This window comes from Stegodyphus dumicola, chromosome X1 (assembly GCF_044657685.1).
Source record: "Stegodyphus dumicola isolate Sdum_Otavi_A_Nest chromosome X1, ASM4465768v1".
Taxonomy (NCBI): domain Eukaryota; kingdom Metazoa; phylum Arthropoda; class Arachnida; order Araneae; family Eresidae; genus Stegodyphus; species Stegodyphus dumicola.
In genome coordinates, this window is record NC_140780.1 from 227,685,823 (window position 1) to 227,699,370 (window position 13,548).

The 13,548-nt window shown below is 31.7% G+C and overlaps 1 protein-coding gene across 8 annotated transcripts in view; it reads left to right on the forward strand.

Moving 5' to 3' along the window:
• The window catches only part of Ssadh (succinic semialdehyde dehydrogenase), a 275,075-nt gene that overhangs the window by 137,287 nt on the left and 124,240 nt on the right, over nt 1-13,548 (forward strand). The window lies entirely within an intron of this gene.

Below are 13,548 nucleotides of genomic sequence, written 5' to 3' on the forward strand. Positions count from 1 at the left end.
ATAGACTTTAGCAAAGTAAATCCGTTTTTATTTTCACAAATATTCTTTTAGCCATAGATATGACAAAATTTGTCATAAATAATGTTTCTAAAAGGAGTAATGGAAATGGGTATTGTATTTAATAGGAAATAAAAATAACTTGCCTATACAAAAGATCTCATCGATTTATTTGCATATCTGCACACCATGTTGCACCATTTCCGGGCTCATATTACTCTACTTTCAGTTAGATTTTAACTTGATTTGCTGTATGTAACAGCAGGTATTTTGTCTCTTTGTTGCTTTGTATTCCTTACTTTTCTACGCAATTTGAAAATATCACCGTTTGTTTTGAAGAGCTCGTAATATATTGTGCATGTAAATAAATATATATGAAAAATAATAAAACAAACCTAGATTTTCAAAAGGGAAAAATGGCTAGGTTTGACTAAATGGAAAAGTGATGATTCAAAGGTGATGGATCCAGGGCAATCTTCTAGAACTAAAAATATTGAAAAGAAAGGAAAATTGTTTATAGAAATTTTATAATGAAACTTAGTAATCATTTGGGTTTACTTGGAATGGAGAGAAAATAGATCCTCAAACTTGGTGTGTTGTTTGTAGTGAACTATTATCCTAAAAATATTGAAAAGAAAGGAAAATTGTTTATAGAAATGTGATGAAACTTAGTAATCATTTGGGTTTACTGGGAATGGAGAGAAAACAGATCCTCAAACTTTGTGTGCTGTTTGTGGTGAACTATTATCCAATCAAAGTATGATACCATCCTTAAAACTTTAAACTGGTATGCTTTAAACTTTAAACTGGTACGTTTAAACTGGTATGCTTAGATCCAAGTTACCTTGGATCTAAGCATACCAGTTTAAAGGATAAACCTGAAGAATATTTTAAGAGGAAATTATCTGAGTTCAAAAATAGTAAAATGATAATGAAAAGTTTCATTACTTTAAGTGAAAAAGCTTTGGAAGCTAGTAACCCAGTAAGCCTAAGAATTGCTAAGAATGGGCAGGCTTATACTATTGTAGAAAACCTTATATTGCCAGCAGCTAAAGATAGCGTTTTAACATTATTCAAGGAAAACACGGCTAATAAACTTAGTAATATTCCATTATCAAATGCTGCAGTAAATCGACGAATTCATGAAATGGCAAATTCCATAAAAGAATTATTCAAAAAATAAAACAAAGTGAGTATTTCACATTGCAATTGGATGAAAGTATTGATATAACAAACTTTGTTCAATTATTAATTTACATGTTTCGAAGAAGATAAACTAATTGCTGAAGAGTATTTATTTTGTGAATATCTTCATGATAGAGTAAACTGCAAATGAAATTTTCAAAGTAATTGACAGTTTTGTGTATGAGAATGATATTCCTTAGAATAAGTGCATTGCCGTATGCAGTGATGGAGCTCGGGCTTTAAAAGGAAAACATTTCTGTGTTATTTCTCAAATAAAGAAAGTCGTGCCTGAAACTAAATTTATTCACTGCTCCACTCATCGCAAAGCTTTAGTAGCCAAAACAATCCCCAAAAACCAGAAAATTGTTTTGAATCAAGCTGCGAAAATAATAAATTTTATTAAAAGCAGAGTTATAAATTCAAACATATTTACAATTTTATGCCGACATGGGCAGTGAGCATGAAACGCCTTGGCTATATTCCAAAGTAAGGTGGTTATCCAGAGGCAGAGTTTTAAATCTTCATTTTGAACTTTGATCAGAAATTCAAATTTTCCTCTGTGATTCAAAATTTGAATTGCAAAAATGTTTATTTAGTGAATTGTGGTTGCCGCATTTAACATATTTAGTTGATATTTTTTTTTTGAAAGTTAAATGAATTAAATTTAGTATTACAAGGGCGAAGAATTGGTTAATAATAATTTAAGCTTTTTACCCTTTTAGAAAGTTTTCTAACCTAAACAAATTCGAAAATAAAAGAACTAGCATCCGACAATGAAAATCATTGTCTTTCATGGATAAATGAAAATTGGAATAGAAATCCATTTTGTTCCATTGTACCAGAAACTTTATCTCGTAAAGCAAAAGAACAAGTGATAGAAATTTTCAGTGATTGAACTCTTACTGAAGATTTCATAAATTACACACTTGTTAACTTTTAGATGAACTGAGAAAAAGTATTTAAAATCATTTCAAATAAAGCTATTAAATTTTATTGCCTTTTTGCACAATCTATTTGTGTGAATAAGATTGTTTGAATAATAAATACATAACAAAATTAAAAGTGCCTCCTAATTTATGGTTAAAGCTAAGTGAAATAAGACCAGACATAGAGAAATTGATCTCTCTTAAACAGGCCGAAATTTCACACTAAATTTTAGAATTAAGTTAATTTAAATTTTAGAATTAAGTTAATAAATTTTAGAATTAAGTTAATTTTAGAATTAGTGAATTATTATAACTTAAATTTTGTTATAGTTAAAATGCTAACCAATTTTTAATCTAATATTTTTATGAGTGCGTATTTAATGCAAATAGTCAATAGGTTGTGCAAATGCAAAATATATTATTTTTAATATTTCTATTGAGAAACTGAAAAATAATCATTGTAAAATGTAGTGGTGGTACTAATGTTTTTCAATTTTTGTTTAGATGGTACACATTCATTAAAAGGTTGAGAAGACCTTTTGTTCCAAACCTTGTGACCCCAATCTTTCATGATTTTTGCATCCATCTAACCCTTTTTTTGAAATCGCACATGGATTCCAGATGGCAGTTTAACACCTTAAGAAATATATTTCCTTTTAAAATAACAAATGAAGGTAGCTTACTTCCATCTGCTGTAATGCCAAGCATTAGAATGCAGTGCATTTTTTCATATCCATTTGTGCACACTGAAATACTTTTATTTGCAATAATTATGTTGCATAGCATGTCAGAATAGACTGGTGTCTGATCCGTCTTTCCAATTCTTGATGGGAGATAATCCATGCTTTGGCAAATTTGGATAACGTACTTCTGAAAAAGTAGAAATTTGTCTGTAAAATCTGGTAGCATTTTCTGGCAAACATGTGTTCTGATTATTAAGTTGTTATGCCACATAAATCTGCTTAACAACCCACGACTTTGAACCTTTCATTTGGAACATTTTGCTTTATTACAATTTCCTTTGCAGCATTTCACACGAAACCGCATATCCATCACTTCGTTATGCATGAACATAAGAAAGAAGTTCATTTTATATCATTGAGATTATTCCATGCTTTGTTCCTCTGAATGCTTGACTATTTACACTTATTTCTTGTAGCAATTGTTCAGATTTTCTCCACTCCCTTATCAATTTTTCACTTGCATTCCATTTTCTTTCAGCAGCTCTTATTTCCATTTTCTTCAGCATATTCAATAATCGTCATTAAAATTCTGCTGTATAACTATTATTCTTTCTAAATTTTCCCACATTCTGGGGGGGGGAAGTCCAAAACACACCACCACAAAATTCACCACTGAGCAAAATATCAGCAAAGATTCTTTATCTGTAACTTTGAATACGTGCAGCCTAGTAAATTTAGAGTATGTGCATACTTCCTTTAATGAAGAACGAGTTGGAAGCTTTAAAATGATGGGGGGGGGAAATAAGATGTCCTCCCCCAGGAAGCTCTCTAATCCTCTTCGAGGAAGCAGGCAGTTCCTTATCTTGCTCAATATGGAGTGACCATTGAGAGTGTCAATGGGAGTGACAGAATAGATGAATACATTATGAATACTAGTTCTGGGAAGAGTACAGCTGATAATTTTCTATTTTCTAGATGAATGTCAAAGGCATGACTGCAGCTTTTATGTGGGGAAAATATTTTGACAATTTTTTCTGCTTCAAAACGGGGGTGTGACTATTATCAAGTAAACATGGCAGTTTAAATAAAGGGAGCAAACTTTTAACCATAATGAGAAACACCATTACTGAGCTAAATAAAAGCTTATAAAAATGTAACTAGTTTAAAAAAAATCTAGAAAGTCGACTAATTAACCTGTATAAAGGTATTTTATTGAAAATGTAGCTCCGAGCACAAATGGAAAGAAGATGGAAATGTCCATGTGACTGGAACCATGCAAGAAAAATCTAATTTTCAGAAGGAGATATTCAACCCTTACTGCAATACAGGAATTATGTCTTGTCTGTGCTGAAGACAAGGTTGTCAAGAAGCAGGTCAGGCATAGTTCCCTAATACTCTTGTAGCACCAGCATTACTGGCAGCTTTCGTAGACTGCCAAGTGTCTCCCTACAAGTTCTCACATGTGTTGTATGGGTCCAGGGACCTTGTATGCCAACCTGTATGTTGAGTATCTTCACTCTGGAAGAATACTGCAACAGCTACTGTATTATGAGTTGTAGCGTTGTTGTCCATGAAGAGGAATTCTGAACCCATAGCATCTCTAAACAGATGCCTGTGAGGCATGAAAATCTTGGTACACTGTGCAGAAAAAAAGGGACAGTTCTATATCTCCTGTTCTACTGGGCCAATAGACGAAATTCAAATTGCATTTTTCATGCCTTGAAAGCACGACTTAGGATATATATTAGATTTAGATATACAGTCAAAAGTCATTAATTTGGACACCCATAATCTGGAATGATCTATAATCCGGACCTCAAAGCTACAAACTTTCTGCGCATGCGTCGCGTTGACCGCATGCGCCTAAGACCTTTACGGCTGCGAATATGCTTGTGCGCGTGCGCTAAATACGTTTACGAGTGCGCATTTAATGTATAACGGACGGTATAAGCTAAGCTAAAATTATCTAATTATCTATTTCAGTTAATGTTGCAGATTGCGTTGTTCCTTAATCTTCGAATTGGATCCGGCTTATTATTTTTTGCAGACTGTTAGAGCAATTTTATAAAAGTGAGCTTGAACTTTCAATTATGTCAAATAGAATTTCTGATATATATTTATTAATATGTAAAGGATCTACAAAGCGAAAGTATGTTTCAAAGTTCATTAAACAAAAAGTGGAATTGCTGCAAAAAATGGATAAAGGCATACCCTTTGTTTATCTAAACTTTAACGTTTGTTTATCTAAACTTTGTTTATCTTTAACGCCGCGGCGCGCAATTAATTGGAAGTTGATCTGTCAGCACTATCCTTATCTTCAGAGCAGACGTTTTTATTTTATTTGGCTTATAATTCCTTACTAAATGTAGTATTTCATCTCGATGCACTCTGTCTTTGATATGATTTAAATCAAATTCCTTGTCATTATAATTCGCTTCCGATAGCGAAGAAAGTGACAGAGGTTATTGAAAACGAAAAAATTTCAATTGACAAATTAGTCGGTATTCTCGACACAGCAATTATAGGACTTTAACAGCGGAACTTTGTAACTGAAGAAGAAATTGTGTCTGTTTATAGAATTAAAGAGAAAGTATTATCACATAAAATGAAGCAACTTAAACAACTTCCATTTAAAGAAATGTTTAATGAAGTAAACAAATAAATATTAAGCTTTTTTTTTGGTAAATTCTGATACTCTTTAGATCATAATTGTTCTTTATTTCATAAATTATGGTTTCATATTTTTAATTTTATAATTTCTGCATGCCATCTTACAGATTTAAACTGATGATCTATAATCCAGAAAAATCGATAATCCGGAATCGCCGAAGTCCCAACGAGTCCGGATTAACGTCTTTTGACTGTACCACTCTTCTAATATAGGTATTTCGACACAAAATCTGACTTTCCTCATGCCAGTTTTTTTTACATATTCTGATTCTACGACTCAAATTATGCCTAAATATTAAATTTTGTAAAATTTGATGCAAAAAATTTACAGAGAAATTCAAAAATTTATCTTGGCGTATTTTTTCAGTACTTGGCAAACTTCTTAATTTATAGCAACCCTGTTTTCCTTTTCTTTTTTTCATTGTAGACGAGCGGGAAAAAAGTCATCGTTCGTTATTTCAAATAATTTTAACAAAGTGCATATTATCATTTGATGTTATTATCGCTCTAAAAAAGATGCCAAATTTCTAAATGCTCCGATATGTGAATTCATGTATATCTCAGAAAATTTTGAATTAAAAAACTCTTAAATTTTGAGGTGTGCCTAGAAATACATCTACCTTAAGATGATGTTAAAATTTTTGTAGGTTATAATAAAAAAAAAAAAAGAAAATTCGAAAAATTTATAAAAAAATTTTAAATATACAAATTTTAAAAATAAATGATAAAAAATGTGCAAATTATACTTGGATTAAGCCTAAATTTCGAAATATGGAATATGGAATCAAGTAAGTTTAATAAAAAAGGAGATATTAATAAATATACATCAAATTCAATTAACATTGAGGAGCTAAAATTTTGAGAGATAATTTTTTAAAAACTACTCTCGCAGTTTTTACAAAACTTGGCAGTTGGCCATAATTTCAGTCGTAGAATCGAAATATGGAAAAAAATTGGCATGTCATTTCAGAGAAGTCCGATTTTGTGTCAAAATACCTATCGCAATTTGAATTTCATCAATAGTCCCAGTAGAACGGGAGATATAGAACTGTTCTTTTTCTTTTCTTCTTTTCCCACAGTGTACAGTAGTGACTGAACCTGTCCTATTCTTATGTTCCCATCACTACAGAAACTGTTGTAAGTGATGAGTAGTTGTTAGCAGCACACACTCTGCTAGTCATCGGGCATATAGATGATGCTTTCGCAACCTCCTGGGTGATGATAAAACAAGAACCTGACATTCAGTTGCATGCGTCTTGTGATATGCCCCACTGTCTGTCACCTATCTCTTCTTCACCAGTGGTATACTGATTGTCCACCACTATTGTTGCTTATGGATGACCACTGCTGAAGCTCAAACAGCTGTTCCTGCCTTTGGAAATACTTGCCAGGCTCATGAAATGATGCTGTAAGTGATCCTGTACTCCTCAGCCACACTTGTCATACTTCAATTTTCTTCCAACTTCTTATTGGTAGTCATCCAGATGACGTCTCCTAGATTGACCATACGGTATGGTAGTAGGAACTCTCTTGCACACCAAACTGATGAGTGTATATTGGCTGTCTGCTTTACACCTTTCTGATAGTCCTTTCTCAAATCATGTGCTGTACATGCACATATCTTATTATATTACACTTAAGTCTATCTTCTGATTGCCTTGTTTTGATTTTATCTAATTTCTTTGCCTCATCCTTAATTTTTGAACATTATTGTATGTATACTTAATAATTCAGTATAGATGACTCGAGGATTAGAAAAAGAGATGTTTAGATAAATGGATAACACAATGGAGAAGAAAAGCTTTTAGACGTGACTGATGATAATGATCACAATTTTGTTTTCATGATAGAGCAAGCTTTGGTATGCATAAATTGTGCATAACAAATTTATTTTAAGTTTGATACCTATTCTAGACTTCTCAACTTCCCCTCACATTCTCTCACCAGGATGTAAATTAAGTGAAGTGCTTATTTAAACGTGTGAATATCTCCGTTTTTTCAGAGCGTGTTTCGCTAGCCAAGCACACATTTCGTTGTTATTTTGGGGTTACGATAGTAAGCCTCTTGGCCTTATCAGATTCGTATCACACTGGTTAGATTCCGTTTAGTCCACCTCTTAGGCGTAATTTAAGTGCGATCTTGCACTATTTATTTCAGGTTTGACTTATATTCTACGTTTTAGTTTCCACAGCAAGTTGATGGTGCCTTTCTGTTAACTAGTTTGAATTAATAAAGGGTTATTTTTACCCTTCGTCTGAGTCAGTAGTTTTATTCATGCCTGTGCGAGAATGCCTGTGCGCCAGGTCATTATAGGGTCTATTCTAGTTCATGTGGAACAAGAGAGACAGACTCTACAGAACTATACATGGCTAACAAAAGCAAGACAAAGCAGGGAAACAGCTGTGCAGTAATAACAGTGATATTTATAAATTTTGGTATATATTGGTAAACTCATATATTGCTCTCTGTTTTAAATTCTATAACTGTCTTAAATTTTCAAGCTCTGCAGTTGGATGCCCCAGTGCAGGAAGGTAAGACGATGTAATGCGGATTAGTTTTCAAATATGACACACTTTAAATTCCAGGAAGAGGACATAGCCAAGGTAAAATCAGGAATTAAAAGAACTATTAACAAATTAAGTTAGTAATTTTGAGTTACTTTTACATACACACACATATATATTTATGTATGTAAAAGTAACTCAAAATTACTAACTTAATTTATCTTCTCTACGTATAATAAAACAAAGAGTTTTTCTGTGTGTGTGTGTCTTTCGTTCGCGCTGTTCGTAAGCTAATAGACCCACGCCTACGAGATTTGGTACATAGGTGCATCTAGACAAGAGCCAGTGCACCTCGAAGCGATTTTTTCGAAATTCGAATTCGAATTATTTTTATTTTATGTTTTGTGACAAAATTGCGTCACTTTGAGACATAATGGGCTATAGGAAAGCGGGATTTTACTCTACGTACTCCATTTTCACATCGTCATGAAATGTAGGCACTTAGCTATATTACGAACTTAAAAAATCAATTTTGTGTTTCAATAAATCGATTAAATACGAATTTATTTGACAAAGTGAGCTTAATACCTTTTCAACAGGATTTTTTTCTAAAAAAGTTTATGTTTAAAAATGTACAGTTTATTTTTCTTTGATTTTTGGACACGTTAAACTTTCATCCTTGCGAATGCTTATACAAAAAGAATTTTGAAAAAATGATAATATTTTGTATTTAAAAAAAAATTTTAAATGAAGCTTCCGAGTACACTTCTCGCATCTCACATCTTTACAAATGTAATTTTAGCAACAATTTTCCTTTCTTATTGTTGTTGATAGATTTTTGATGAAATCGCATCATTTTGAATAGTTTCATTCTTTTAGAAACGGGTTTGGCAACAGTTTTTCATCGTATTTCTTATGTCACTGTTTTTAAGAGATTGGCATATTTCATTGCCATTTTTTTATATATATAATACATTTTTATTGATGTTTTTTATAAAGTTGTTCTGTAGAGTAAAATTCTGCGCGGAATTTTTTGTTTTTTGAGTTTCTTTCATGTTATTTTTTGTTTATTTCACTGTTTGTAAGATATTGAAAAGTTTTGCATGATTTTTTTTCTTCAACGGAAAGTTGGTTAATTTTTTTATTAGGATAATTAATATTTGTATTAAGGGATATAGCTTATTTCATTGTAATTTTTGGTGCTACTTTGGTAAATGGATGCACGGATTTTGGCAATTTTTCTTTTGGCGAGTAATACGACTTATGGTAAGCCCATCGCTGGATAAGTTATTTATGGTAACCGATACTTTGTTGTCATTTTATTTGAAAAATAATGCGTTTTATTATGCATAAATTCCGTGTTTTAAATATTATTTATAGCTTCTAAATATTAAAAGTCAATTTAATTTTGCATTTTTATTTGAAATAAAAATTTTGTTGTTTGTAATATTTTATATAATTTTATGTTGTGGATGATGTAATCAATGACATCACCTTACTAAAAACGTAATTGGTTTTATTAATATGTATAAATTTAATCTAATGTTTTAAACATTATTTATGGCTGTTAAATATTAAAATACAATTTAATTTTGCATTTGTTCTAAAAATGATTTGATTATGAATGATTATTTAAATAATTTTAATTCTATGCATAATGTAATCAGCTCTCTTATTGGTTACTGAATATTTGTGCATTACCTCGCCATTTTAAAATTTTATTTTTCATCTCTTCGAATTCCTCAGATTTCAAATGGAATGGATATGTCCGTTTTGAAGATGAATGTTGTTACTGGTAATTACTAAGAATTATTGGTATCAGAATAAAAAATTGCCCTTTAAGACCTTATTTTGGCCAACCTGGCTTTCCCAATCAAAGATTTATTTATAAATTGTTAATAGCGTCAGAGGAAATTTATTTAAAATTTTTGGAGAAAACCTCGCTAATTGTTTCTCCAATGAAGTGCGAGAGATGTGGATCACAGATGAAGATCGTTTTTTTTCCCTGGTACTTATCAATGTACGACAGGTAAAATACTTTATAAAAAAATGTAAGTACATAATTTTCTTTTACTTTATAATTGTATACTTCAACTTTTATTAAAAAATTAATACAATGTTTTAAAAAATTCCTGACATATTTATTGCCACATATGTTTTAATGTTAAATAATTAAATCTTAAAAAATTCATTTTAATTCTTTTAAATGTTTGTATGATGTTTTTAATTCGATATTCAATTTAAGCAATATTTTAATCCAATTAAATGTTGGCACAATGTGTTTATAGCGGTGTTTTTATTCTATTATATGAAAGTAATAGTTTAACCTTACTTTAGCATTTTATACTCTTAGTAAATGTATTTATTTACATTTGCCAGCCATCTTAGAAAACAATGTTTTCAACAAAAAATTAATTCATTATTTAAAAAAATTTTTTAAGTTTATAATACTTTACTATATCCACAAAATACGTAAAAACAGCATTTTTCAAGATGGCTGATGACTATAAAAACCGCGCCAACAATTGCGCCAATGTAAATCACCAAAAATCTGTGCAACCGTCTACCAAAGTAGCAACTAATTTTTTCTCTTGAAAATATAAGATAAAATATCATTAATTATACTTTGCTTTTCAGAATTTTTTGTTTTTTGGTATTCTTTTGTGTTATTTATTGCTCATTTCACTGTTTTTAAGATACTGAAAAGTTTTGAGTGATTTTTTTAGGAAACAAAGTTCTTAACCTCCTTTATACCATTTGAGTTTTTAAGATTTTGCAAAGGGAAGTTGGTTAATTTATTTATTAGGATAATTAATATTTGTATTAAGGGATATTGCTTATTTCATTGTAATTTTGTTATATGTAATAACTTTTTTTATCATGAAGTTGTTCTGCAGAGTAAAATTCTACGCAGTTTTTAAATTTAATGTTTGGTGTTCCCTTCAGCCATTTTTCTGGTACATTTAAAACCCAGACAAGCTGGCAGCGAAGCTGCTAGTAATATATATATATATTATCGTTCTTGTTTGAAGAGAGGGTGAAGAATTTATTGTAGAAGCTTTTAATGTTTCTGACCTATATCAGAGATACATATTTGGATGTTGGAATTTTAAAGTCCCATGAAAGAATGCAATATTACATATCACAATAAAAGTAAGAAACAATCTTTTAAAATGCAGTACTAAGAAAATGCGTATGTAAACTTATAAAATGAGAGAAAAAATAAAAATGACAAAGTAGATTTCATTGCAAATAATTTTAAACACTAATCAGCTCTGATGTTTTTGAGATTATTAAAATGAAGTGAGATGCTTTTTTTTTGCTTTTTAATGTTAAGGTAATGTAACCTGTATATGATATATACACTTATTTGTGTTTTATATCATCTGTTTTAGTTAGTTTCTGAATTATGAATTTTAGAACAAAAAATAAAGCTATGAAATTTGAACAAAACTGAAATTATATCTAATTTCTATAGTTTTTAATAATTTAATTACTTCCTTGTTAGACTTCTGCCTGTCAACCATCTTATTTGCATAAAGAGGCTTGTTCTGGGATTAAGGTGTGGGTCTCCTTCACATAATTGTTTGTCAAATGCACTTCAGTTGATGACATCCCACCAAGCTGTAATTATATAAACAAACTTGCATATTTTCAGTGTGTTCTCTTTATTTGCCTCCAAATGACCACCTCTATAAATGAGATTTAAATGATTTTGGAGAGCAGCGGCCTGAACCTTTTCTCATAATAGGAGACTTAAATGACCATAGTCCGGTCTGGGGTGTAAGGACAGAAATCTTCGAGGTAGGTAAAGTGATTGGATGATCAGAAATCATTGTCTTTATCATTAATGGAGAAGTCACATACTTCCATGAGCCTGCAAGGACATTTCATACTCTTGATTTTGCCGTCTGTTCACCTTCTTGTTTGACCTTTTGTACATTTAGTGTTGGGAATGATCCTTACAAGAACGATCATTTTCTCATTTTTATATTTCTCACACAAAGAGGACTGTATAGCATATAAAGATCCCCTCATTTTCTGTTTGATAAAGCAGAATGAGAACTCCTTTCATCCTTTGCAGAGCTCACAGAGGAAATGGTAAAAAGTTGTGCCTATCAATGATGCAGTGAAATCTGTTACTAATGTTATTATTATTCAGGCACCTACACTCTACACCTCTAACTTCAAAAAAGCTGCGAGAATATTCCAAAACCATGGTAAAACCATGAATGCCAACTTATGCTGTAACAACGGAGAAAAGCTTGAGGAGGTTTTCATAGGCACTCAACAATATAAAATCTTATTGCCTTGAAATTTGCCAAAGCAAATGCAAGAAGATGAGGCATAAAAGCCAAAGGAATTTGTGGATGTCCTATGTGTCTAGAACTACATCCTCCACATCAGGTAAACGAATGTGGGAAGGAGTTCTCGAAAAAGATGGGTAACTGATCAGCACAAGAGAAATACAAATACATTGGTTAGACTTTTGCTGCTGATTCTAGTAGCAGCAACAACCCACTGGCATTTAATTCTGTCAAACTACACTCAGAGAAAGTTCCCTTTGTGTTCCAACTCTACCTTCGCTAAGCCACATAATGGAGAATTTGCCATGCTTTAGCTAAGAAAGCTTTGATGGAGACATATAAGTCTCTTCCAGGTTTAGGGTTGTAAATTATGAAATGCTGAAGCGACTTTCCTGTAAGTTGTTGATTACCCTCCTCACTCTTTACAACCACGTGTAAAGGAGCATACTTTTCCCAGTGCTTGGAAAAAATCTGTGATCATTCCCATAGATAAGCAAGGCAAAGATCCGGAGAATTCCTTATATTAATCAGCCCGTCGCACTTACGAGCTGTATTTGCAAACTATTTGGAAAAAAATTAAAAAATGGTAAACCACCGCCTAGTTTATTACTTAGGGGAAAAAAACAAACAGAAACAAGGACATAATCTCCCTTTATCAGAGCGTTTTCTGGAAAGGAAACATGACCATTGATAATATGATTCATTTGGAAACCTCTATCTAGCTTTCTTTAAAAGAAACCATCTTTTTTCTGTCCTCTTTGACAGTGAAAAGGCTTATGATAAAGCATTGCAGGTATGGTATTTTACATGATCTTCGTGCTAGTGGCTTGTGCGGCAACGTACCAATTTTCATTCAGAAATTTTTGAAAGAAAGAATGTTTCGAGTAATGATTGGCTCTTTACTGTTAGATAACTTTTTTAAAGAAAAGGGTTTATTTATGTGCATATTTGTAGAAAGTGAGGCCTCAGTCCTGAGCCTGTGTTGTGTCTTTATTGATCCATGATTCTAGTTGCATCAGAAGTGAATATTTTGGGAGTGATGTTCAACCGAAACCTTCCTACCACATGGGCAGAAGAAGAGTTGAAATTTTAAATCTTTTGAAAGCCTGCAAAGCACCTCTTGGGGATTTGCATTTAGATCTGAATCAACTTGTGTATTTTACTTACATTCATAGCTAAGCCATACCAGAAGTTTGTAATTTATACCAACTTGTTAAGTGTACTTATTTAATGCACTTTTCAGAAGTCTATGAATTTTATACATGTCCGACTGGCT